This window comes from Ambystoma mexicanum, chromosome 11, assembly GCF_040938575.1.
Source record: "Ambystoma mexicanum isolate Mex_15411 chromosome 11, UKY_AmexF1_1, whole genome shotgun sequence".
NCBI classification, from domain to species: domain Eukaryota; kingdom Metazoa; phylum Chordata; class Amphibia; order Caudata; family Ambystomatidae; genus Ambystoma; species Ambystoma mexicanum.
The window spans coordinates 977,180,634-977,207,085 of NC_090934.1; the positions used below are offsets into that span (position 1 = coordinate 977,180,634).

A 26,452-nucleotide genomic window follows, 5' to 3' on the forward strand; every position below is an offset into this window, starting at 1 on the left:
TCTGTTTTTCCATAAAGCCAGGTGCATTCATGATCTTGGCCCCGCCTCCCATGTCCTGCCCCAGGCTTGTGCCCTCAGTCCTTTTCGCTGCAATGTCTGGACTAGACTGGCATGGCACCACAGGCCTGTTATCTCCCCTCCCCCACTCTATTATTTTTGTCTGCTTTTTCTAAATTCCCCATCCTCTTGTTCTGGGCTTTGAGGTCAGTTTTCCACCCACCTATGGCAGATCAAAAAGGGTGTCACTAATGCAGCATTCAATTCTCCCATGCTCTGCCTTGAGTGCCTGGGCCGGGACCACCTCTGGGATGCTTGCTTCTACTTTGACCCCCCCCTTTCAGTGCACTCGGGTGTCTTCTACAACGGTGGGTAGAAGTCTTCGACAGCCAGCACCTCATAACTTTGAAGAGTTCATCCAGGAGAGGAAATCTTGGCAGTAAGTGATTTCGCTTTCAGGTCAGCCCGGCATGTTAACGGGACAGCAGTGGACTTGGCTTTAGGGATCCTGTACTTGACTGGGTTGCCTCTGATCTCTCTTCCATTGGGTGTGCTACAAGAGTCAGTCCTGGACCCACTCCTCTTCACCATATACATACACCTCATCCCATAGACGTTGCTACCCCTCTTTCCTGATGTTACCCAGATTGTTCCACAGTGCCCTCGACCCTTACCTCTGAACCAGCAGCCTCTGTCATTCTTAACTAGATGACCCTATGCTACCTAATGCCAAACTTGTCCTCAATCTGTGGTCTTGCCTGCATCACTCCATGCTCTAGCTCTTTGACTCTGCCATCCATATCTCTCAACAACCTATTTGTTGTCCTATTTCCGCTCCTCCTTATTGGTATCCCTACCCTCCTCCAATGGGATGCTTATCCTCCTTAGCCATCAAATCCATTCAGTCCTTATAATTTTTAGACAGGACTCAAGCTTCTTGCTTGCTGGCGAAGGGCCTTCTCCTTTGCCAACTTTATAATCACGCCCTCAAAAGACAGCCCAGCCTGTCTTCCCCTTCAACACCGCAAATAAATGTATATAATCTGTACAGATGTTAATACTTGCCCCTGGCCATGAATGTCTACCTTTATTCATGCTATGCCCCCTTGGTATTCTACTTGGGCTGTATTCCAGTGCATTAACCCCCCCAGGGGACCACACGCCCAATCCCACCACAAATCCCTGGCTTTCTCATAGCCGCACAACCAATTTGTTCTGTAGAGACATCCTACCGAGAGACTGCCTCTGCTGTATGTTTTGTCCTCTAAGTAATTTCTTCTAGAATAAATTCCATCCCTATGACCAAATAAATGAAATACAAAAAACTGCATCACCAGGAAGCATTTTGAGTATTTATTTTTTAGCACCCACAGTGGGTGCAGCAACTGATCCACCTGCTCTGATGGAGGGCTGTGTCTCTTGATGTAAATCTGAGTAAGATCGTGGTAGATTTCACTGTACTTGCCCCTTTTTTTGTTTTTTCAAAATAAGTTAAGCCTATCCCTTTAGTATTATTTCCTCTAGTCCCCTTGCCTCACCCCTCCCCCTACTTAATCTTCCTAGTTCTTGTCTCCACCCTTTGATTTTGGTTGTCCTACTGCCAATACTACCTACCTTGTTCCCTCCAACTCATTACAGCCCACCCCCCAGATCACTACACCTTCCCCAATACTCTAGCAGCCTCCTTTCGCTCAGTAACATTTGCTTTAAAAATCACTCTTTACGCTACCTTGTCTAACCACTGGATGCAAAACCATGCTCATTCACACTGCAGAACCACTTTCACTCCTTAGCCAGCACCTCATCTGTTCCACAAATCACCTCCACGTTCTGCTGCTTCTTTCTTCCTCCTAGCTTACTGGAGCTTGGCCAGCTCACTTAACTCCCTATCTTGGCCAAATAACACACATTGGACTCTAATCCTTCTGCCAATTTTCCCATACCTTGGACTTCAGTCCCTAAGGGTGTTCCCACTACAAGTGCATTGAGGCCATATTAAAGGGATAAAGGCGCTATATAAATGCGTCTACTACTACTACTACTACTACTACTACTACTACTGATCTCTTGGTCATCCTCCACCTCTGACCTCACCCAAAAAAAACCCACTTCCTGCTTACTGTTCCCTCTTTTTCAGGATGGGGACCTCTCTGCTTGGTCAATCGTGCCCTGTGTTCTCCACGCCAGGGGGTGGGGTGAGGGTGTGTGTGTGTGTGTGTGTCTGTGTATTGAAAAGTCATAAGTAGCTAAGTTCTTCCTACGTTCTCCACGCTGGCTCACCACATAATGTTGAGGTTCAGGTTGATCTTACAAGGCCTCATTCCGTGTAGTCTCCCCATAACTGTTTTAGGGGGTGGTGAGTCCTACTTCCCTTTCATTACCCAGTGGTCTAGGGGGGACTTATGCAGGCCCATTGTTCTTTTCGGCAGCTCTGCTAGGTCATCGATGTTGCTGCATATGGCAGCGGGCTCTCTCACTGTCGTTATTCACAGCAGCATCTGCAGCAAATTTGTAGCTCCCCTTCAGGGCAAATTTCTTTCTCTCTGAGGTTGATCGCTGTTGCAGACGGATGCTTTTACATCTCTCTTCTCTGGGTATTTGTCCTGATGATGATTTGTTTTGTCTTCTGGCCACCTGGACACAGTGTTTATTTTTATAGAGAAGACTGGCTAGCAATTTTTTGAGTCATGTCATGAGTTAACAGTAGCCTGCACATAAACATTTTGCCACAAATGGAGTGTGGGAGGCAAGAATTGGGCCCTTCTCAACTGCCTCTTTCCACCTCAGGGTAGGACTGGCTCTGGATGTTTCATTTCATTTTATTGGATTTTTAAAGCGCCTTTCGCCAAAGGCGCTGAACAAGATATATCTAATAACAGTACAATCATGATAAAATGTAGACCTGGGTAAAAACAGAAGGGAAAGCTATAGGATTTACAGACCAGAGAAGATGAAAGATGCGTTTTAAAGTTTAATTGGAAAATACAGAGAGATGAGGAAGAACGAAGTTAGAGGGGAAGGAAGTTCCAATGTTTGGGAGCTAGAAGAGAAAATTAACAAATGAGAGGAATCGTAGGGCGGTTTGGGAACAGTTAAAAGAAATACATTCTGAGATCTGAGAGGGCGAGATGGGACGTAAAACGATAGTAAGGCAGAGAGATAGGCAGGGCTAGACCATGGGTATATTTGAAGTCAATTGAGAGAAAGTGATAGAGAAGATGGCATTCAAAAGGAAGTAGTGAAATAGAAAGTAGGGAGGGTGTAATATAAGACTGTGCGAGTAAAGAAAGGAGATTAATTGAAGAATTATAAAAGGAGTGAAGAGGCAGAAGATTGGAGGCAGGAAGACCAAGTAACAGAGCTGAGCAGTAATCAATACGAGAAATAACGAGAGAAAAAAGACGTTTCCTGGCATGAAAAGAAAGATGGGGACAAGCATGGCGGATGTTGAAAAATCCATAATGACAAGAGCAAGCAGTAGAAGAAATGTGAAGTGAAAACGAGAGAGAAGAATCAAAGATAACGCCCAGGTTACGCGTAGATAGCGAGAAAAAAGGTGAAGATGAGGGAAAGAAAGATGGAAAAGGGAGACTTGGGAATAGTAGAAGCAGGAAAGAACAGAACCTCCATTTTCAAAGGGTTGCGATGTAGAAAACTAGAAGACATCCAGTATTGAACAGCTGAAAGAAAGTTTGAAACAATAGTGCATAGCAGAATCCAGGAAGAAAACGATCTGAGTGTCATTGGCGTTCAGATGAAAAGTAAGCTAGAAAGAGGAGCAGTATAAAGAGAGAAGACAAATACAGAGCCTTGAGCAACACCATATAAAAGAGGAAGTGAAGGAGAGGAGTGCCCGGCCCAAGTTAGAGTAGGACCATTGGGAAAGATAGGAGCAGAACCTTTCAAGAACAGACCCTGAGATGCCCAAGGTAGGAGGAGGAAATCAACAATATCACGAGATAAGAAAGTAGGGAAGAGGATCAGAAGGAGAAGCAGTATGGTGACCACGAGCTAAAAGAGTAGAGGTGTCGGAGTCCGCAAGAGGAGAGAATCAAGAAAAATAATGTAGACAGAGAGAAGAGGATGGAGTAAGAGGAGAAATGAAAGCTGAGCAGAGATTTGCTACTTTGGGTGTAAGGTAGTTTGCAAAGTCAGAGGAAGAGAGATGGAAAAGCAGACGGATCAGGCACTTTAGGAGACAGAATATTTTGAAGAATTTGATAGAGGCAGTGGTGAAATAGAGAAAGTTTAAGATGGGGGGAAAATACTATTTTTCTGCAGCAATTAAAGCAGAGTCAAATGAGGAGTGCAGCGCTGAGCGTGACTAGGTCAGAAGGAGATCGAGTTTTTCCATTGCTGTTCGGCTTTACACAAGTTGCAATGAAGGGACACAAGGTCGGGAGAAAGCCAGGGCTGTGGAATTTTACGAGTAGGAGAAAAAGGGCACAGAGGAAAAGTTGAGTCATGCACAGAAGAATGTAAAGTACTAGCAGCTGTATCGGGAAAGAGGGAACAGAACATTTGAATTGATGGAAGGGAAGAGTGCAAAGAAGAAATAAATGTTAAGAGTTAAATGAAGAGAGATTATGACGAGTAAAGATAGTCAAAGAAGTTGGCAATTGGGGAGAGGAAACAAAGAAAGTAGTAAGAGATCAGAGGAATAAAAGGGGCAGGAAGGAGCAGGCGAGGGAGGAGGAAGTGATGAAAAAATTAAATCGATGCAGGAACCAGACTGATGATGGGGGCGGGGGGTGGGGAGTGCAAATGCTAAGAGTCAGCGAGTGAAAGCAGCAAAGGAAACAATGAATTGGAGGAGGGGAGGTTGACATCCCAAATAAGAAAAAGGCAAGGAAGATGGCAGAAGGTGGGATAAGAGAAGATCAGTATGTTCAGGAAAAACAAATAGACCTGGAGGGCAAAAGACAACAAGAAGAGAGACAGAAAAGGATTAGAAAAGGGCAAAAAATGATATTTGAAGAAAGGGAAGCTTATGGGGCGAGGAGGAGGAGTAAAGGAGGAATTCCAGAGAATTCTAGAGAATTCCAGTGCTCTGCCCCGCCTCGTCTGTGGGCGTGACGTCTATGGGAAAACGAAGTGGAAGTAGTATGAAGGGAGGCTGAAGTAAAATAATTGTCGGGGTGATCCAGGTTTCAGTTAAGCAGAGAAAATGAAAATTAGAATGAAGAAATAAGTTGAGAATAGAATGATGTTTCTTGCAAACTGTACAAGCTTTCAGAAAACCAAAATGAAGCAATGGAGAGCGTCAGAACTAATGAAGGGACAAGAGAAAAATTGGAATGATAGCGTGTGCGAGCAGAGGATTGCAGGGGAATAGTGCGATGGATTATCCTCGATGGAGTAGGACAGGGCACGAAGACCGAGGGGAATATAATGAATGAATAAATAGACAAATAGGTGGTTAGTCGGCGCCTGATCAGGTGCCAGCAGCGGTGAACCGAAATAGTCAAAACCTTTCAAAAGGTTGCCCTTTGGATGGGATGCCCAGGGCTAAGTACGCCCTAGAGGCATTTCCTAATATGGTGGTCACCTGACCGCACCAGACATGGGTCAAAGCTGCAGAGCCTGCAGCAGTGTAGTGGCCATGGAGGAAGACGGATCCAACGTCCCAGACTGGTGCTTGGGCACAAGCAGTAGATGACAGCAAGTAAGCAGCGATCACAAATCTCCAAGAGCACTTCTTGATATGGCAATCACATGGGATCGCGTGACTGCGGCAGTCCCCGTTGGTCTAGGGGGACTTATGCAGGCCCATTGTTTTGTCAGCTCTGCAAGGTTGGCCGAATATGGCAGCAGGCTCTCACCGTTGTTGTTCACGGCAACATTTTTGGCAAATTCATAGTGGTCTGCACATAAATATTTTGCCACAAACGAGACGAGGAGAGGCAAGAATTGGGACCTTCTCAAGCCACTGTCCAACTTCGGGGTAGGATTGGCTCTGGATTTCTCCCTGGTAGGTCTTTTAACCCAGTCTGAGAGGGGGTTCCGTCCCCTCTTGACAAGGCCACTTTACTGGTCTTGTGACACGCAATTCCCAGCAATGAAGGGCTCCTTTAAAGACATCATTAAAGCGATGTGCCTCTGAAACCTCCATCTCCAGCCTTACTGGTGTGCCTTCTGCCTCTGCTCCTACTGTACCCGCTAGGCTCCTGCTGGTCTAGACATCCACTTCCGCTGAGGTTACTACATTGCCAGTAGCTCCACCACCCATGGCTGTCTAGATTTCGGGTCTGACTCTGCTCCCTCTTAACCTCACCCCCTCTCTGTACTCCTACATATCGTCCCTTTTCCTCCATACTTATGGGATATTCATTCTTTTGGGCCGGGATAAGAGAACTTTTTAATAGCATCAAAAATATATTTGTCATTTTTACATTTTTATGCAGACCCAACACGTGTGGTTTTAGCCCTGTATTCCAGTGCCCTGCCCAGCGTATCACCCTTCTGTCCTTTTCTCCACACGGTCGGGATCAGACACACATAGCATTGCAGGTTTCTTTACTTCTTACCCTGCTTTTTGTTAGTCAATTTGTCTTCCTGTCTCGATGCAGTGGTATTTTTTTAATTTATTTTGGAGTGTAAGGCCTTCACTTCATGTGTCTCCTGCGGATGCCATTACGCAATGGCAAACCCTCACAATCTTCGCCTCCATTGTCTAAACCCAGACCAGATCATTGTTGAAACGCATGCTTCTACTGAGACTACCTCTTCCTGGCACTCAAAGAAGGCTTGTTAGGGGAGAGTTCTTCCACTCTGCTCCTCCAGTCTACTTAGGAGAATTAAAGAAAATAAATGCCCGGTTCATGGCACCCCGTCCTGGTGACTCCTTTCCGGGGTCATCGGGTTCAGGGAGGAGTTGTACAGATTTTAGCGTCACCAGTGCTTGACCTGAGGAGCTCCACTTGGGGTCTAAGCTGGATACCAGAGATTCCTCTGAGGTTCCACTTCTGGGGGCAAAGGTACCGGGGTCGCTCCTAAGGTTCCCCAGAAAGGGGCTAATCAGTCTACCAGCAAGGCTGAGGATTTTTGTTCCAGGGTTAGTAAAACTGGATTGATTTCCAAGGTTCCCCTCAAAGGGGATAAACATTGTACTGGCCAGTCTGAGGGAGCAAAACAGACTGACGCTTGTCCACATCTAGTGGCTTTGCCTAGGAACCCTCAAAAAGGGCTAAATTACCATCAAAAGCTCCTAAAATAACAGCCAAATCCATCATGGCTTCTGACAGATCTGTGACGCATGTCACCACAGAATCTCAAAATGGCAGCCCCTCCAGTGTCCACGATTGTGGCCCTTTTGTCTGCACCTTCAGCTGCGTCAGGTACGGATGCCAAGCCCAAATCCTTGCTGTCTGCTATCCTTGGAGAAGAATCTGTACAGTCCAAGAATGGATGAAATCTGAGAATGCCCCTTCCACCGACAATCTTTGTCCTTCTTCGGCACTGTTACAATACGTGTACCCGTGGATGTGGGGGGTCCCCTTTTGGCAGACAGTCAACAGAATCGTGGAGGGATAATCTGTTCGACAGACCGTTCAAATTCAGCAGCCAAAGCCATCGGATTAGGCTTTTTTTCAAATGGATTGTGTCCTCCCACGTATTCCTCATCTATGATATTCGTATCTCGCCAGCTTTGTTGCTTTGGGAAAAATGTTTATCGGCAGAGGGCGCTGTGCACGAGGTCGTGGCGTCGATGTCCCTCGACTGTCTCGGTAGCGTGTCGATGTCACCAGCAGTATAAGTAGCTTGTACCTCGCCAGTTGGCTTCAGTTCCGTTTTTCCAATAGCTTCGCAATCGTGTTAATGGGGCGCTTCGTATTTTCCTCAGGAAAATGTCATCATCTTAGACCCCTTCGACACCTAAGACGGGGTTTAAAAAGTGTATCGACTGCGGTTTTAAATGCCTTTGGTGTTTAGGTTCGGACCGGCGACTGTGGCTCCTGTCAGTCGATGACTGAGAAAGCTCTTCATGAACGAAAAGGTAAATTGGCGGCGGGGCGAGATGCTTTGAAGGCCTCTTCTAAGAAGCATCGGAAGTCCGGTGAGTTGAAAGACTCGTATTGACACAAGCACTCAAAGAGGTCTTGTTCTAGGAGTAGGTTGAGACGTTCTTCTTCTTCCAAGAAGGCCAAGATAGGACATAGGTCTTCCTCTTCTTAGTCAGATACCTCTACAGAGGTGATCCGATGTCTGACTAGGTCGGATTACCCTAGAAAATGGGAAGAATTGTGCACATGATGGAGGTCTTTGAGAATGCGGCCCGACCCCCACAAAGAAGCCTCGTAAGAGCCAGACCCCGGTCGCTCCTTTGGACGACGCAGGAAGGTCAGAAACCACTTTGGTTAAGACCAGTAGTAAGACAGAGACTCAACACCCTCGACCCGCCGTTAAAACGTTGAAGGTTCCTCAACAGCCGATTCTCCTGCTAAGAAGAATAAACAGTCGAATCATTCGACGAGTTCATCAACGCCATCGTGCCAATTGCTTCGAAGCCGAAGGAGACATTGACTCCGTTATCGAATTAGTCTTCGAAGATTCCTTCGATTTCCTCGAGGCACATTTAAGAGGAAGAAAAAGGTACACACCTTTACTGAGCTCAGACATTTTTAAGCCTATGTCCTCGATTTTTGTGGGAGGAGAGCGCCTCAGAGTATATTTCTGCATTGGGAGTAAAATTTGGTACTAGGGGCGTACCAGAGGAATTGATTGACCCTGAGTCAAGAATGAGAGATCTTTGTGACACCCTTCACTCTGCCAGTGGCATTGATACATCACCAGAGTTAGAATTTCCAAAACCTGATCCTGCAGAACATGCAGACTCTGGGTACAGGAACCTGATGAACAGGGTTGCTGACTATATGGGTTGGGGTAGGTCACCACCAACCTTTGAATAGGATGATATGACAGACATCCTGGATCAGGGCCTCCCAAAAGGACCCAGTTCTTCCTTTTCACGGGGCCCTTCAAAGAACAGTGGTCGCAAACTGGGAGGCTCCTGAATCTGGGCCAGCAGTCAACAAGAACTTCCCCAAAAACTATAGACCAGCAAGTTGTGACCCTGATTATCTTACTAAGCACCCTATGCCTGAGAGTCTAGTGGTCCAAGCTGCAACTTCCACAAGATAATCAGCCTATCCATCTATCCCACCGGATAGAGATGATAAAAAAGTGGATGCTTGGGCTCGCAAGGTGTTTATCTCAGGCAGTATGGCCCTTAATTCCGCTAATATTACCTGTACCCGGGCCAAGTTCACCCATACCCTGTGGGATTGTTTCAGCGGTGGCTGAACATATTCCAGAAGGCGAAGAAAGGGAAGGCTTACTGAATATTGTTAAATATGGCAAGGAGGCAATGGGAGAGTGACTCCAGTTAGGACTGGATATTTCTGACCGGGAGTGAAGCAGAGTGTTTGTGGTGTCCTGTTTACCCATTGAGGAGCTGCAGCTACTGAGTATTTTCTGTACTTTCATTGGCTGGAGGTGGAGTCCCTGCTTCAAAACTACTTTGCAGACACGGAGCGTAGCGAAGTGAAGCAGAGTGTTTGTGGTGTTCGTGGGGTGAGGCAAGGTTAAGGTGAGAAAACTGTCTGTTCTGAAGCCATTTATATGAGTGGGAAGGGAGAACCCTCTGAGCCCTGAGTTACACAAGCTTACAGTCATGGACTTAAATTCCCAGTCTGTAAGATTTAAAGATGTACCCCTCCCCTCCAACACTCCAGCCTTACCCCCCATACATAATCTAAATGTAAAAATATGAGCGCAATTGAAACGTAACATCGATATTGACATTGCCCTTGGGATAATCCAGCATAGCGAAAATTCAATAAGCAATGGAACAGAGAAGGTAAACAAAGGGAAGCCTTTAATTGGCCAGAAAACCAACGACGACGAAACTTCAATCCCCCCTTTCATAATCGGCCCACTTCCCTTTACCTCTGGCTAGCACGGCTCTTGCTGAGCCTGTTTGCAGCCGACATGCTGCTTGCGGCTCGCCGGGTGTGGCGGCCGGGGCATGCTCTTCCGCTCCTCCCGGGGTTTATGGTGGGGTTCGGATGCCGTGGTTGGAGCTGGAGCTCCCCGCTGCGGACTGCTGAGCGCGTGGATGTGGCACAGACTTTGCCGGAGATTGTGGGCGGTACCAGCATGACGTGGGGGGGGTCCTCCCGGCTGACTGACCTCGGTCGATCGAAGTGTGTCTCTCGGGTCAGTGCCTGGGATTGCACCCGGCTTCCTCCGAACTTGGCCTCTGACTGCAAGGATCTTTTCCAGAGCCGCTGCATGATGACAGCGGATTCAAACCTCGAAAAATCGGACAAACCGTCTATTGGCTCAGTTGCAGCAGATAGCATCTCCTGTATATTCGACCCACACAGCCAATTAATTGAATGCACTAAACACACCTGATATTGTGAATACGACAGATGAAAATGTGCATTATGATATAAACATGGCTGACGGAACCAAAGAATCTATAAGCAGCCAAATGAGTACATGTGAGAAATTGCTGTAGTACTCTTGAGACTATAGTACACGCAAGAAAAGAACCATTGTGTGAAAACGACGCTTCTGACCCTGATGATCCTTTTAAAATAGATCTTGCCCCATTTATTCCGAATAGTTCTATTGATGAACGGAGAACAAAAGAAAGATTTCAAACTGGACTACAAATTGAGCTCCATAATTTTGATCTAAAGGTACTTGGGTCGACTGCAAGACGTAGCTCTTTAGCAGTAGCCGACCAATTACTGAAAGACCTGCTTTGTATCAATGAACAAATACAATTGAACGCCCAGGTTGATTTAACAAATTGTGAATCAAGACTTCAAACACCTACCACAACAAATGTCAATGATCAACCTCCTGGTAACATCCCACTCCAATGCAACTACGACATTCAATCAAAGAGCTTGATGACAAACAATGAAAGGATAAATAAAAGGAATGATTCCAGCACTGAAAAAGAACTATATAGATCTCAGAAAAGACTGACATGTGAAACTGAAAAACAACCAACACAAGGACCCACTTCTGTTGCACAAAATTTGAATGGGGGTGAAGAAATTGGTAATTCATCATTGGAAGAAACTTCCTCTTCTGATTCCTCTCTTGCTGAAAGACCCTTTCCCAAAATCAGAAGATCAACTTTTTGGAAGCAAAGAACACAGAATTTACATAGAGATGGAAAAAGGCCATCAGTTGAAAATGTATGTTCTGAATTAATGCCAAAAATATCATCGCAATAACTATTTCCACTGCCCCATTTACAAAGATGTATGAGCAATTCATTGATAACTATAAAGACCAGAATACGTTGATTGCCCTTCTAAATTCAAAGATGACAAATATCGAATCTGAGATGAGAGAAATGAAAATCCAATCAACGATTTACAGTCTTTGGAAATGTCCAGTGCTCTTCTTAAGAACCAAATGGTATGCAATGCCGGAGACAAGAGATTTTTAGCAGAAGTTGCTGGAGAAGCCCTACAGATCCTGAAAAAAATCCATGTTGATAACATGAGATTACAAGAAACATCACAATTAAGGAGCTTCATAAAAGTGTGCAAAACTGCGACTGACCTGAGCTCAACTCAATGCTCCACATCTCACCATGGAGAGATGGAAGGCAACTTGACTTCAAAAAACGATAAGCGAGATATCCAGCCATTCACACCCAGGTCTCCATCTAATGAAGTGGAGATCTGTATAACTTTGGAGGTTACTAAAAACTCTGATAAGCAGACACTTCTCTTAGGGTAGCCCTCAGTTACGAGATCTAAAATGGCCATCAATGACTCTTTGGATACTTGTGACATGGCGGACAAAGATCTAATAGGAACTCAAGCCACTAATCTGAAAGATCGGGATGTTCAACCACCTCGAGTAACGTAACTCAAAGCGTGACAGAAAAAGTTGCATTAGCTACTTGCCAATCTCTACAAGAAAGAGATAATATGCAGAATGCAAAAACAAGTGAAATTGAAACTCAAAAACTTGCAGAAGTCCATGTTAAGACACGGGTATATACAATATTTGATAAACAACACAGTTTCAACAGCTGTGTCGAACAAATCTGTCACTACAGCAGGCAAAGCTAAAAAAAAAACATGAATATAATGGAACAAACGCAAGGCTATAAGAGGATCACTAAAATTTTTAAGAAACCTCAAATCTCTGAATCTCTCAGAACACAAATCAGAGAATGCAAACAAGGTCTCCCAAACAATGAATTAGTTAAAGAATTGGATGAAATCTACACTGAACATAGGAAACGCTCAAATAGCACTGACGATGAAAATTCAATTGATGAACTAATAAATGTATCAATATATGAGATAGTAGATGGCGATCATGACATTGATGAAGCAGACTTTGAATCGCCTGTAAACACAGCAAGTAGTACTTTAAAAAAACTGATGACTTCAGTCCATGTGAAGGAAGTTGTGCTCAAAAGTAAATAATGAGGAAAGAGTATGTATAATGGACACCACTGTAAATGATGAGAGAGAGAGAGAGAACTAACTACCGGGAAAAATAAAAGACACGGTAGAAAGGTTCCGAACTATTGAAGACAGAAGGAATCTTATTCATCAAAATCAAGTTAGGGTAAATCCATGAATAAATCAGAGCCCCTACAATCTACTTTACTGAAGAGTCATCAACGTGAATCTGAGATGCTATTGAAAACCCTTCTAAATAGTCAACAGGGGAAACAAAAGCAAGATGATTTTGCAAGGAATTCTTATTCGATGGCAGGTGCAAACGCTTCCCCCACAACAGAAGGTACAAGTCGTACAAATGGGAAAAAACTCCAACTGTAACTTTTGTTTTCTATTAGAAAGAGCTTATAAGGCAAATGATGGGCTCATATTGAACAGAAGAAATGTGTTGACTTTATTACAACACATTGCACAGCTGAAAACCTTGTCAACTAAGGATATAAAAATAGTTGATTTCATAAATGAACTCAAGACTGACCGGGTCTTACTACACATTCATGAAAGACAAATAAGGGACCAAATCTTGGATCAAAGTAAGGTCCTAAGCAAGCTTGACTTTGACATAAAAGAATTTAGCAATGAGCAATTGAATCAGTTAAGAAATTTGAGAGAGGACCAAATTGATCCAAATGGAAAAAGAAATGGAGATCGACACCAAAGCTCGGCTACTTTCTGGAATAATGAGTTCCACAAACAAGTTAGAAGCCTGACTGCAACTCGCACATCAGCACAACCTGAAAAAACAAACGAAAAAGGAAAATAAAGATCACAATCCCTGTGCCCGACAGTTTAAACACAAGCCAAAACGAACAAGCTAAAACGCAAACAACTGAACTCATGGATGACTGGAGTTGGCTGGCTGGCTCACTAAATCAAAGTAAATTAAGTTAGTGCCATAATATAATACACACCGACATCCTTCAAGTTGGATCCTGGAACACAAGAGGGCATGTTCATCTTTTCCAAGACCCTCCCGCTGCCTTACAAAAATTGGATATCTTGTGTTTACAGGAAATGTGGTTGGTAGATCCTCCCCTGGTACCAGGGTACAAGATGGCAATAAATCCAGCTATCTCACAAAAAATGGGGAGACCCATGACTGGCCTAATCGCTTGGTAAAAATATGCAGTGGTTTCCGAATCCTGGAGTCAAGAAATGTGACCCCATAATTGAAAAAAGCTGGCTAAAGAAACCAACACAAATAATTTATATTGGCAACAAAAATCAACAGGGACTTGGTCCTTTCTGGATGAGTTATGTGACGTAATGGATGAAATCATGTCACAAGAGACAACTGCAAACCTGATGATATGTGGTGATTGGAATTTGGATCTTAATAACATATCGGGAGCAATAGGTTTTGGTCGTACATGTCTCAAAATAGAGCTACTGACTCAACATCTCCTTAATGACATATCCGTTAGGGATCTTAGAATACTCAAGGGGAATACACCAGGAGATGTACCATCCAATCCCACCTGGAAAAATGGGGCCCTAAACTCGTTATCGATTACTTTGTTGTATCAGAGAGAATCGCCGACGCAGTAGTGTTCTTGAAAGTACTAAATATGGATCAGAGTGACCATAACTTGGTCACAATTGGAGTCAAACATGAAATGAGATCTGATAACTCAGAAAACTGGCAAAATGAAATTACTATTGAACTTGGTCGTAATAGACTAAGGCTAAATAGCAAGAAAATAAAAATCATGACGACCTGTATTCAAAGCAATTTAGAGCCGGACTATGTCCCACTGCTAGAACAATACAAGGAGATGCCCAACATCAACAGGAAAAGTCACTTTCGCTGTTGCCACAGTTACGATCAAATGGTGGTAGAGAAGAAACGTGAACTAGAAGAAATATTCGGGCACTAAAACACGAGAATGTCCAAAAGCAATTAGAAGGAAAAAAAAAACTGAAAACAAAATATAACAACTAGATAAAAGCCCATAGGGCCCTAATGCAACAAAAAGATGCGTAAGAAATGATGCCAACTTTGCACAACACAACTACAAGAGTATTTTGGGCTATTCTGAATAAAACGGAGTCAAATCAAACAGCGCTCATCCCCAACACGGTAAGTGAGGCACAGTGGATCAAACATTACACTACACTATATAAGCCCCAGACACCGTCTATGCAAGAAACCAATGAGAAATATGAGACCTTGAACATCACTATTTCAAAATAAAACATAGCAGAAAACGTCAAAAAGCTGAGTACATCGAGAGCACCTGGCCCAGACGGATTGACACATTTTATACTAAAGGAAAACCCTAAGGAATGGACTGAATTCTGTTATACTTTATTTAAAAATATAATACGAGAACAAACCATTCTTTCGTCATGGAAAAGTGCTATAATAGTCCCTATTTTTAAAAAAGGGATCAGATCTGAACCCGGGAATTACAGGCCTATAGCGCTTTTAGAAGTTGTAGGGAAGATTTTTGCAACGCAATTACAAATCCAATTAACAGCATGGATACAGCAATCGGACTCATTTGATCTCCGTCAAACAGGTTTCGTAAAGGTAGTAGGTTGTAATCTTAATCTTTTTCTTAATGTACTAAAAATGGAGGCAATCGGGAAGAAAAAGGAAATATATCTTGCCTTCATCGACTTAGCCCACGCTTTCGATGCAGTGGATCGCAACTTGTTGTGGAGAAAAATGAGAGCCCAGAACTGTCCTGAATGATTTGTTAGAGCGATAAAAGAACTCTACTCTGGTACATCCATTAAAATCCGGCTTGACAAAAAAGGAACACCGTCGAAAGCAATTTAAACAGAACGAGGTGTAAAACAGGGTTGCCCACTAGGTGCCGTGTTATTCAACTTTTTTATCAATGACGTGGGTAAACACCTGATAGACTCGAACATTTCCATCAAAAATTAATGGAAACTTGATCGATTGGATCCTTTATGCTGACAACATGGTGCTCTTGGACTTTACGCCTATTGATCTCCAGCACACATTGAAGGCATTGGAGGATTACATCTCGATGAACGGCCTCCAAATTAACATCACGAAGACAGAAACTTTAGAATTTAAGAATTTGCAAGGAAGTGGAATAATGACCAAAAAAAAATTCCATTGGTAATGAACCACTAAGGAATGTAACTCAGACGAGATATCTGGGAGTGACAATAAATTCTAACATTAATGACGAACCAAATGTAAGAGCAATAAAACAGAGAAGTGAACAACTAACAGCACAAGCTGCAATGATCAATAAAACATATGGAAAGTTTAGTTTAAAGCCTGTTTGGGACTTTTACAACATAAGTCGTGCCGGCATTAATATATGGAAGCAAAGCCTCCTTTGGATTCTCATATAGTATATGGGAATCATGTGAATACTTATTTTGGAGGAAGATTTTGCAGTTACCTATCGGAACGCCTCTTGCTTGTATTAGATAAGAGTTGAGTCTCATTTCCATAACTGCAAAAGTTACATGGAACCCCTTGATGTTCTACAGTAAAATATCTGCTACAAATTGTCTACCTCAATTTAAAGTACTAAAGAAGGATTTAGAAATAAGAAGTGAATCAATTCAAGAGATGTGGGAGTCGAAATGTGAAAACATACTGCAGATTTTAAACACAACAAAAGAGATATTGTGGACAAACCCCAACGAAGTCAAAAAGAAATTGTGGCAGATGGATTGGTGGGAAACGGAACAAACATCTCGCCACAGATGTATGCAAATATTGCCTCCTGAGGCGAAGGCCTACAACAAATTAACAAAATAACTGCTAATATTTCCATGCAGATTTTTACGGAAAGTTTTTTTTTTTTTTACAGTTCAGGATGAACCAATTCCTTTCAAAGGAAATTTATAATCTAATAAACAATGCAACTTGGAGTGATACAATCTGCAGGTTGTGTAAACTTCAGACTGAAACACTCAAGCACCTTGTTTTGTATTGCCCCGACTTGGAAGAAGAGACAGAAAATCCTGGGACCAGAAAGTTTGAAACGAACAACATGGCAGCCTGAAGAATGGTGGACTGCTTTTTATGATGGTTCTAATAACAAAATAACTTTTCCGTTAATATCATTCCTGAAAGAAATGGACAAAAAACTTTCATAACAGGAAAGACAATGAATATAACACCAAGAAATATTTTGTGAACAGAGCAATAAGACAAAGATGGAAACACTAATCTTTGGTTGGAAAATTGTTATTCTGTTTTTAAACGTTTTGTAAGAAACTAAATTAAAAAAAAAAAATTGCTGACAGCATCAGCATATCCATGGCTGCAAGCACAGTACTGCGCAGATTTGCGTGGTTGAGGAAGTCGGGTGTGCACTGGACGTCCAGGCCAGACTACTCAACATGCCTTTCGATGGCTTGAGGCTGTTCGGCAGTAAAGCTGATGAGAGCTTAGAGAAACTGCAGCCCTCCAAGGCGGCAGCTAAGTCACTTAACGCCTCTATGCGACAGCCTCAAAAACCTTATTCGGGCTCATCTTCCTGGAGAGGTCATTCTTTTCGATACTACTACTCATTTGCTAGAGGAAGAGGACAGGCTGTACAGAAAGGTAAAAGAAATTTCCCTCATGGTGGATGAGGTGCGAAATCAGCCTCGGCTGCGTCATCTTTACCCTCAGCCGCCTCCAAATCACTCTGAGACCTTTTCACACAAGACCCTGATGGGAGGCAGAATCTCTCAGCATCTGACCGAATAGCGGGGCATTACTTCAGATGCTTGGGCACTGGCAACAGTAGCTCAAGGTTACTGCCGTCCCATCTTAAGAAGGCCTCAGAACCATCCACCGGGAACCAACTCTGTCAAAATTCCAGATCCGCTCCTGTTGCAGGAAATCTTAACCCTGCTAGAGAAAGGTGCAATAGAACATGTACCTGTAGCGGAGAGGAACAAGGGTTGGTACTGCACTTACATTCTCATCCCAAAGAAGGACGGAGGATTGAGACATATCTTGGATTTAAGAGACTTGAACAAGTTCCTCAGGAAGGACAAGTTCAAGATGGTAACTTTCTCAAATCCTTCAGGCATCAATGAACTTTCAGGATGCTTACTTTCATGTGCCAATCCATCTCGAGCACAGAAAGTAACTGAGGTTTGCGGTTGGCGGTTCTCACTATCAGTTTTGAGTTCTGCAGTTCGGACTGACCTCTGCCCCATGGGTTTTTAACAAACTGATGGCGGTTGTGGCAGCGAGTCTCAGTAGAGGGGGGGATTCACGTCTACCCCTACCTGGACGATTGGTTGATCAGGGCGCGTTCCCTCGAACAGGCTCAGGAACATCTCTCAATCACCTGCCACTCACTACACTGACTGGGCTTCTCCCTCAATTACCAGAAGTCCCATATAGTACCATTCCAAAGACTCAGTTAATCAGAGCAGTCCTGGATACTTCCTCGGGGAAAGACTCGCCTCCCGTGGTGAGAGCTCATCACGTTCTGCAGATGGTAACAAAGTTCCAGAATGCCCAGCATCTGCCAGCCTTCGATTTTCTGAGGTTGCTCGGTCTCATGGCATCCTGCATTTTTCTGGTGCCAGAGGCCCGACTGAGGATGAGATCTCTTCAATGGGCCCTCAGAACTGAGTGGTCCCAATTCTCAGGGAATATGTCGGATCTTCTGCAAGTTCCGAGCATAGTTGCTTAGGACCTTCTATGATGGGCTTGCAACGACAGTATCCTCAAAGGGGAATCTTTTTGGCAGCCATGGCCGGAGATGACCGTAGTGTCGGATGCCTCACTCACTGGGTGGGGAGCCCACACCAACGATCTGCCAATTAACGGTTGTTGGTCTCCATCGGAGTCCAAACTACACATCAACTTTTTGGAGCTGAGGGCAATCAGACTAGTGCTGAAGGCCTTGCTGCCCACTCTACAAGGAAAGAATGTCCTGATAATGACGGACAACACAGTGACCATGTACTACCTCAACAAGAGAGGAGGAGTAGGGTAACCACTGTGCAGAGAGGCAATGCTGCTCTGGTTCTGGGTAATACAAGAAGGAATCTCTCTGTCTGCAGTTCACCTAGCCAGAGAGCAGAACACAGCGGTGGACGCTCTGTCATGTTCTCTGCTTCCAAGAGGTCAGGACTTACCCAACTCCCTTGGAAGCAGACCCATAACCCAGGTTCCGAGTGCCAACCAGTCCCAATTGGGACCTTTTGGACCCTGTCCTGGCGCCAGTGGCACCAGGCTCATAAATATGCCCAGTCCCAGCGCTGGAAGCGCCGGGCTCATAATGCTTGGGTGGACTTACCTGCAGCAGACCATGCTGCTTACTTACCTGCCAGTTGAGCCTCTAATCCTCTTCTGTTTGGGACTACTTTTCCTATTGGGTGGGGCAGGAGCCACTCCCTAGGTTCAGAACACTGGAACTCTTCTGGAAAGCAGGAACTCTTTTCTTACCTAGGCGAGGCTGTGGAAGGAGACACCTAAGCACCACAGGAGGCTATTTAAACCACACCCGATGGATGAATCTTGCTTTGCGTTATTCTGCATCCTCTGCAGCAGAACGCTCATCGTGTCTTCTGCATCTGATCCTGGGCCTAAGGGAAAAAGGCTTACCATCCTGAATCCAGTCTTCAGCAAAACCTATAAAGACAAGAAAGAACAGGTTAGCATTACGGTCTTCAGTGACAGCGCTTCTCTTACCTGGTCCATCGGCTGTCACCAACGCCTCGCACTGCATTCCGGCATCTGAAAGACAAAGGCTTACCTACTCTTCGCGTGCTCCGGAGGTCTTCGCACTGCATTCCGGCATCTGAAAGACAAAAGCTTACCAACTCTTCGCACGCTCCGGAGGCCTTCGGCGCTGCATCCCGCATCTGAAAGACAAAAGAAGGTGCGTTTAAAGACATTGGGTAACTTTATTACTCACGTGCCATTACTCCTTCCCACGCCGAACCCAGTGGGTATTCCGGCACCCTTCAGCAGCTCCGAACTTGTACCTGCAAGATAAAAGGACAGTTAGTGCGCATCGTGAAGCAGGCAACAAGCGCTTACTTACGTGCTTCCAGGCGCTTCTATTCCTCACACGGGTTCCATCCTCAACTCACTTCAGCCCGTCATCCGCCATCGCCGGAACCCTGCAAAACAAGAGACATCATTACAAAAGACTTTTAAAGACATTTGAAATACTCCGAACTTACCGTTCGTGCAGTAAACGATGGACAGCAGTCCTCTGAGGTCAAGAGGCCTGCACCCTTATCCAGTGAAGAAACTGGTTACGGCACCCTGCCCCGAGGCAGATGGAGAGCTCGGCGTTCACTTACCTAAGGTGAGAGCGTTAACCTTTGGGGTTCTACAGGAGAAGAGAAGGGGAAGAAGAGAGAGACACCCAATAACCCCAGTTCATTAATCCCATATTTTCAATCTGCAGACATCTTACTCTTCGAGTCAGACATACAGTGCACAGAGGTCCAGCCCAAAGAGCCAACCGTATGTTACACATCACCTTTGAAGATACGGTATTCGCCCAGTCAAGACCGGCGCCTCTGCGGGAATCAGGTGAGCGTTACACGCTCTGAGCATGCAGAGCACAGTCTCCCATGAGTGGAAACTAGCTCAGGAAGTCCTTCAAAAGATCTTCACCCTTGAGGGAACCCTGCAAGTAGATCTGTTCGCGACCGGTGACAACCAGAAGTGCGAACTGTACTTCTCAAGGGAATTTCCTCCCAGAGGAGCTCTAGGAGACAGCGTTCGTGCTGGACTGGGAGTTTCCACTTCTGTACGCGCTTCCTCCAGTCCCCGTGATTCCTCACGTAATCGTGAGGTTGAGAAAGTTCTGGAAACACATGATCCTAATTTCCCCGAATTGGGCCAGGAGGATGTGGTTCCTGGACCTCCTGGACATGTCCATCTGCCCTCCAATAAGTCTTCCACAAAAAGAGGATCTTCTCTCGCAACAGAAGGTCAGGTTCTCAATTTAGAGGTCAAGACACTCGACCTTCACGCATGGTTTCTGAGAAGTTGAGATGTAAGGATTGGGACCTTCCGGACGACTTAATGGAGATTTTGCTTTCGGCCAGAAGGCCAGTAACTAAATCCATGTACCGGTATCGTTGGATTAAATTCAGTAACTGGTGCAGGGATAAGAACGTGGACTCTTTTCAATGTGGCACTCCTATGGTGCTTTCTTTTCTGCTACATTTGGCCAATCTGGGGCCAAATGTATTCATTGTTCCAGGTTGGAACAATAAAGGGATGCCTGGCAGTGCTTTCCTTTTTTAAGTGCTCGTCGGAAGAGGTTTCCTATTTCAAAATTCCATTGATTATCCAATTCTTGAAGGGGCTCACCAACGTGTACCCTCCAGTTCCATTTCATGGCCCTGCTTGGGATTTGAATCTTGTGTTGAAATTCCTGACTTGTATACCTTTTGAGCCTCTACATTCCTGTCCTTTAAGGCTCTTAACACTTAAAACTGCCCTTCTTGTGGCTTTAACATCAGCCCACAGGGTTAGTGAGTTACACACTCTCTCATGTAAATCTCTGTTTACTACCTTTCACAAAGACAAGGTGGTACTTGGAGTTAAATCTTCCTTCTTGCCGAAAGTAGTTTCTTTTTTTCTCTTGTCACAAAAAAATAACACTTCGAGCATTCTACCCTCCTCCTCATTTGGGCAAAGAGGAGAGATTACACAGGCTGGACCCAAAAAGGGCTCTGAGTTTTTATATCTCAAGAATGTCAACATTGCGCCAGGATGACCAACTTTTTATGGGTTATACTGGTCATAAATTGGGATTAGCAATGACAAAGCAAACTATATCCCGCTGAATAGCGATTGTGGAGTGTTACAGGTTAGCAGGGAAAGACCCGCCGGAAGGGCTTCGTGCCCATTCCACAAGGGATATGGCAACTTCCGCGGCTCTTCAGAGCGCAGTCCCTGTAGTTGATATCTGTTCAGCTGCAACATGGGCATCAATCCATACTTTTTTGTTAAGCATTACTGCTTAGATGCCTCTTCGTCGCATGAGGGATTATTTGCAAAAGCTGTACTTCATTCTATCCATGATAGCCACTTGGCCTAGTAAGATCGTTGTCTCCGTTCCCCCTTCCCTGCCTCGTCATGCCTTGAAACACTTGGGCATAGGTGCGTTACAAATGCCATATCATATACTGATTCTTCTTCATTCATTCACTCACAAACCCTGTGATAAAACGCCATCTTGCGTGTATTCTACATCTCTTTCCTCCCGTCAAGCCTCCTTAGACAAAATGGGATCTCAATTTTCTCAACGGACTCTGCCATAAGCTGTTCGAGTCAATGGTGATGGTGGACTTGAACTTGCTCACATGGAAAGTGGCTTTCCTGGTTGCCATAATTTCATCAAGAAGGATTGGCAAACTGCAGGCCCTCTGTACTGAAGAACCCTTTGCCTTTCCATAGGGATAAGGTGGTACTGCGCTCCTTACCAGTGTTTTTCCCGGACCCCTCGTCGGATTCAGAATGGGTCCTTCACAACCTTGCCGTCGGGAGAGCTCAAGTTTGATTTTGAAAAGCACAAAGGACTTTGGAACCACTTCTCTCCTTTTCGTGACATTTGGAAATTCAAAAGAAGTAACACAGGCCTCTAAGGCCATAATTAACTGCTGGATTGTTTCCTGCTTTACGGAAGCCCAAACAGTGCAAGCCTGAAGCCCCTCTAGTGCGGGGTAAAGCAGTCTCAATAGCTTTCCAAAAGTACGTTCATTGGGAAACCATCCCTAAGGCAGGCACTTGGGCCTCTCCCTTGGCATTCTGCAAACCTCACATTCGCTCTAGATCTGATGCTCAGTTTGGTCAAGCGCTCCCTCCTCAGCTAAGGCTTTGCACGAGAGGCTGGCGGGTGTGGCCGAGTACCTGGGGATCCTGCAGCCCCAAATTGAATAACCTGATGCGGGGGTCTTGGCTGAGGTGTTGACCATCCGCCTGGCAACAAGAACTGGCATCCCTCTACAAAAGGATGTACAATCCTTGGCCAAAAAGGGCTGGGTAAAGCCGCATTCCATTCAGCCTACGACTAAGCCTATTGATGCCAAGTATAGGCCGACAGAAGGGGACTCACTCAAACTATCATACTATCTGTGCCCCCCCTAACCCCATTCTTCTGTTATAGCTGCGGCCTCCATTTACTCTAAACCGCAGGCTTCTTCATCTGCCCCCACATCGGTCCTCCGAGGGAAGGAGGAAAAGCTGCTGGAGTCCTATGGCAAAAAGATATACTCTAATGCTACACTCCACCTGCGCCAGGGCAACGCGGATGTCATGTTGGCAGCAGTGAACCGAACGCTTTGGCAGGAGATTGCGGACTTCCTCATGGAGCTCCCTGCGCATAGTCAGGCGAGATTCAGGGCAGGGTGGGCAGAGGCTAAGATAGTGGCACAGGATATCATGGAGTCCACAGTGGCACACATTGACATCGTGGGTAGAGCCATCTGTGTCGCCACCAACATAAGGACGACAGCTTGGTTTAAGGCGACCAAGTTTAACCCCGATCTCCAAGAGCGCATTCTCGACCTGCCATTTGAAGGGGTTGGGGGGGACTTGTTTCACTCGACGACCGACGAAGAGCTTGATGAAAAGAAAAATAGCTCTCAAACAGTCCTTTTCAATCTTGACAAAATCTGGGCCCAAGGCCTATAGCCAAAGTCACCAACGCTTTGACAGACGTTGTACCTTCGGTGGCTTTAGGGACTTTCAGGAGCGATGCTCTAGACCGCCCAACAGGTGGTCTTGCCAGCACATGCGCAAGCAACACATCTTCTCCCAAAGGGTTTTTCCAGTCCCAGGTGTTGGGGAGAATTCTCTCTTTAGGCTGAATTTCCTAACTTAGTGAGTCCCCCAGCAGCTTTGCTGGATTTCTGGAGTTTGTTTTTTTCTCCTGCCAAGAGTGAGACTCTTTTCTCCCACTCTTGGACATGATTTATGGTGTTATGCACGTCTCCGTCCCCCCTGATCGAGTTTTGGCTGGTGTCAGTGGAAATTACTTTTTATATTCGACCGCGTATATATCCCTATGGGATTTTCCCATTGTTCGAGGCTACCAACTTTAATTATTTAATTCTCATAGCTTCGAACATACCGCTGGTTTATTTATTTAATATTAATTCGCCGATTGGTATTTTTTTCCAGGACTCGATTCTAAAATGGCGTTTGTGTTCTCTTCTGTGACTCCAACCCAAGTCGAGCCCTTTGTTCCACTTTTTGGCGGGCTTCTCCACAGAAGCCTCCAAAAGTGGTGCCACTCTGTCTGTGTACCACAGGGGTGTGGGAGGGGGTTTAGGCACCCTGGACTGAGTTACTGTCATGATGCCTACCCCTAGAGCACCAGGCCAGGCCCAGCACCCCCGGGAGCAGGCATCACGCCCCCGGGTAAAAGCCCAGCGGCCCTTTATAGGGGCTCTTTGGCCGTTGGCGCCAGGCTCATGTTGGACATCAGTCCTGGCGCCATAGGCGCCAGGCTCATAAGGGGAAGTGTTTGGTGCACTTACCTGAAGCAGACCATGCTGCATGAAGAACCAAGCCAAATGAGGCTTAGGAGGGACTATTTTTCGGAAGGAACTATTTTGTTACTTGGGTGGGGCTGTGGAAGAATACTCACCTGGAACTTCTTCCAAGGCTATTTAAGCCACGCCCGGACAGCCACATGTGCTTTGCGTTGTTCTGCATCCCAGCAGCTGAACGCTCACCGCGTTTGCTCCTGCACCTGGACTCCAGCCACGCCCGCCTCGAACCTGGAACACCTGTAAGGGAATAAGAGAAGAGAAAGGTGAAAACCAAGAACTTATTCAACCTTTTTACCTGCATCCGGAATCTTCACGCCAGCATTCCTGAAGGAAGACTTCCATTTAAAAGCACAGCGTTGCTCGCTGCAGCGCCGCGCTTCACTCACCTGTTCCCGAGACGCCGCCCGGCTCCATCGTGGCTCTCAGCACCAGTCGCCACATCTCTGCACCTAGGGGAGAGAAGAAGAGACAAAAGGTGAGCAAGGGAACACAAGAGGAAAGCCGAATTTTCAGCCATATTACTTACCAGCATTTCTTGGTGAACCATTCCACATCTCGGGTCGGCGCCGCATCTTTGGCAGGTACCGCACCGCGGCCCCTATGGGGAAAGGACAAAAGACATTACTGGGGTCGCCCTCCTCACTAACTCACCTGATTTTACCACCGGCACTTTAACCCCTCAACGCATCGCCTTTGTTCTGCACCTGAAATAAAGGACAGAAAAAACAACATAAAAGGAGGCTCACACTTGAACTTTTGCATCTTCATACTTGCGGCGTATCGCTCAGAAAAGTCAAGTGGATTTGCCAGCGCCATTCTGAAAACCAGTGAAGTAACTGGACGAACGCGCGCCCCTGCACCAGAAGCAGGATGGAGAGTTCATCCTTCCAAACCATAAGGTGAGCTTAAACCGGGGGTTTTGGAGGAAGTCGGAGAAGGACGAAGGGGGAAAGGGGGAGCAAGCACACTATTCAACAGACAGTTAATCCCCTTTCTCATCTGCAGAAGGATATTCCTACGGGCCAGACAAGCAAGATTTGGGGGTCCTGTTCAATCGGTGGTCCGAATTCTGCGCATCACGCTTGAAGAGGCCACAGCAACCCAGACCAGACCAGCGCCTTCCGTGGGAGCCAGGTGAGCGTTATAGTTACCTTGGTAACTCAAGTTGCATTCTTGTGTGATTGGGCCAAGTGGTGAGCCGGCCGGCTCACCACTTAGCATGTTTGATTGACAGCTAGGCTGAGTGAATGGGGGTGTGCTGCATAAAAGCAGGGTTTTGGGGACTGGAACTTCAGAAGTCGCCACAGGACCTGAAAATCCGACGAGGGAGAAGCTGAGCCGACCTACCACGACAACACCACCGGTGGAGCCCTGCGGAACCGACTCACCACTTCCCGACGACAGAGAAGATCTCCCGGCTGGAGAGGCTTCTTCCCCTGACTGGTGGGCACAACCAGTTTACCTTCTTCTCTTCGCATCCCAGGCCGTCTTGTGGTCGAATTGCCCGTGCCAAGCACCCCGGCAACCGGATAGCCACTTACCACTCGACCGCGAATAAAAGGACCGCTCCTTTTACCTGAGAACTCTGCGGCTTGTTTCTTCCCTGGCAGTGTAACGGACTCCTGTCTTCCTCCCTGACGAGATCCTCTCTTCCCCCGGACGAAGCACCGACTTGCATCCGCTGCCAGGAACAACTGCCCCCGCTGGAGTATTCTCACCACTTTTAAGGTACCGTGTCCGCCAGGCCTCCCTTTCTAAAGATTGCTACAAGGTAATAATAACCCCTTAACCTTCTGGACTGGCCGCCTTGACCCTCTAACTGGTCCCTTTCTGTTGGTCCAACTCTTTTTGAACCTTTGCAAGACTCTTGTGCTCTGCAACCGTGTGACCTTGGACACATTTCGTTTCGATCCTCTTAAAGGGGATCCGGCCTACTGAAATCTAAACTCACGGTTTTACTTTGCCTTCCCCTCTTGTTGTGTTCTTAACAAAGTGTTGGGATCTGTTTCAATTTATACTCTGCTTTTCTCTCCCTTTTAAAACGAATTATTAGAGTGCCATCTGCGTTAAGCGCTCACCGCTGTCTGAAAATAAGTGGGGCTTTACTAAAGAATTGTCTAATATTCTTTTAAGGGAGTGTATATCTTTTAGTGACCGTGTTTTTGAATTGCTTACTATTAGTGCCTGTGTCTTTTTCTAGATGTGGTTTTAAATAAATAATTTTCTGATGTTTGTTAATCTGCTTAGAATCACATGCTGTGCATAGGTCCGATATCCAGTGGTCACTGCGGAGTATTGCATTTTGTTTTTCGTAGTCGAAAAGGGGACATCGACAAGGCGTGTCTGTAACACTATCCCTATAGTGACGTGCGTTGTACCCACAATCCCTCACGCGTCGAGGTCCCTCAGATTGTTTTTTTCCGCCCAGTTACTGGTCGCCTTTATGCGGAGCTCCTCGAGAGACATTG

The 26,452-nt window shown here is 45.6% G+C and overlaps 1 protein-coding gene across 1 annotated transcript in view; it reads left to right on the plus strand.

The window, feature by feature from the left end:
- The window catches only part of PTDSS2 (phosphatidylserine synthase 2), a 1,317,303-nt gene that overhangs the window by 230,540 nt on the left and 1,060,311 nt on the right, over window positions 1-26,452 (plus strand). The window lies entirely within an intron of this gene.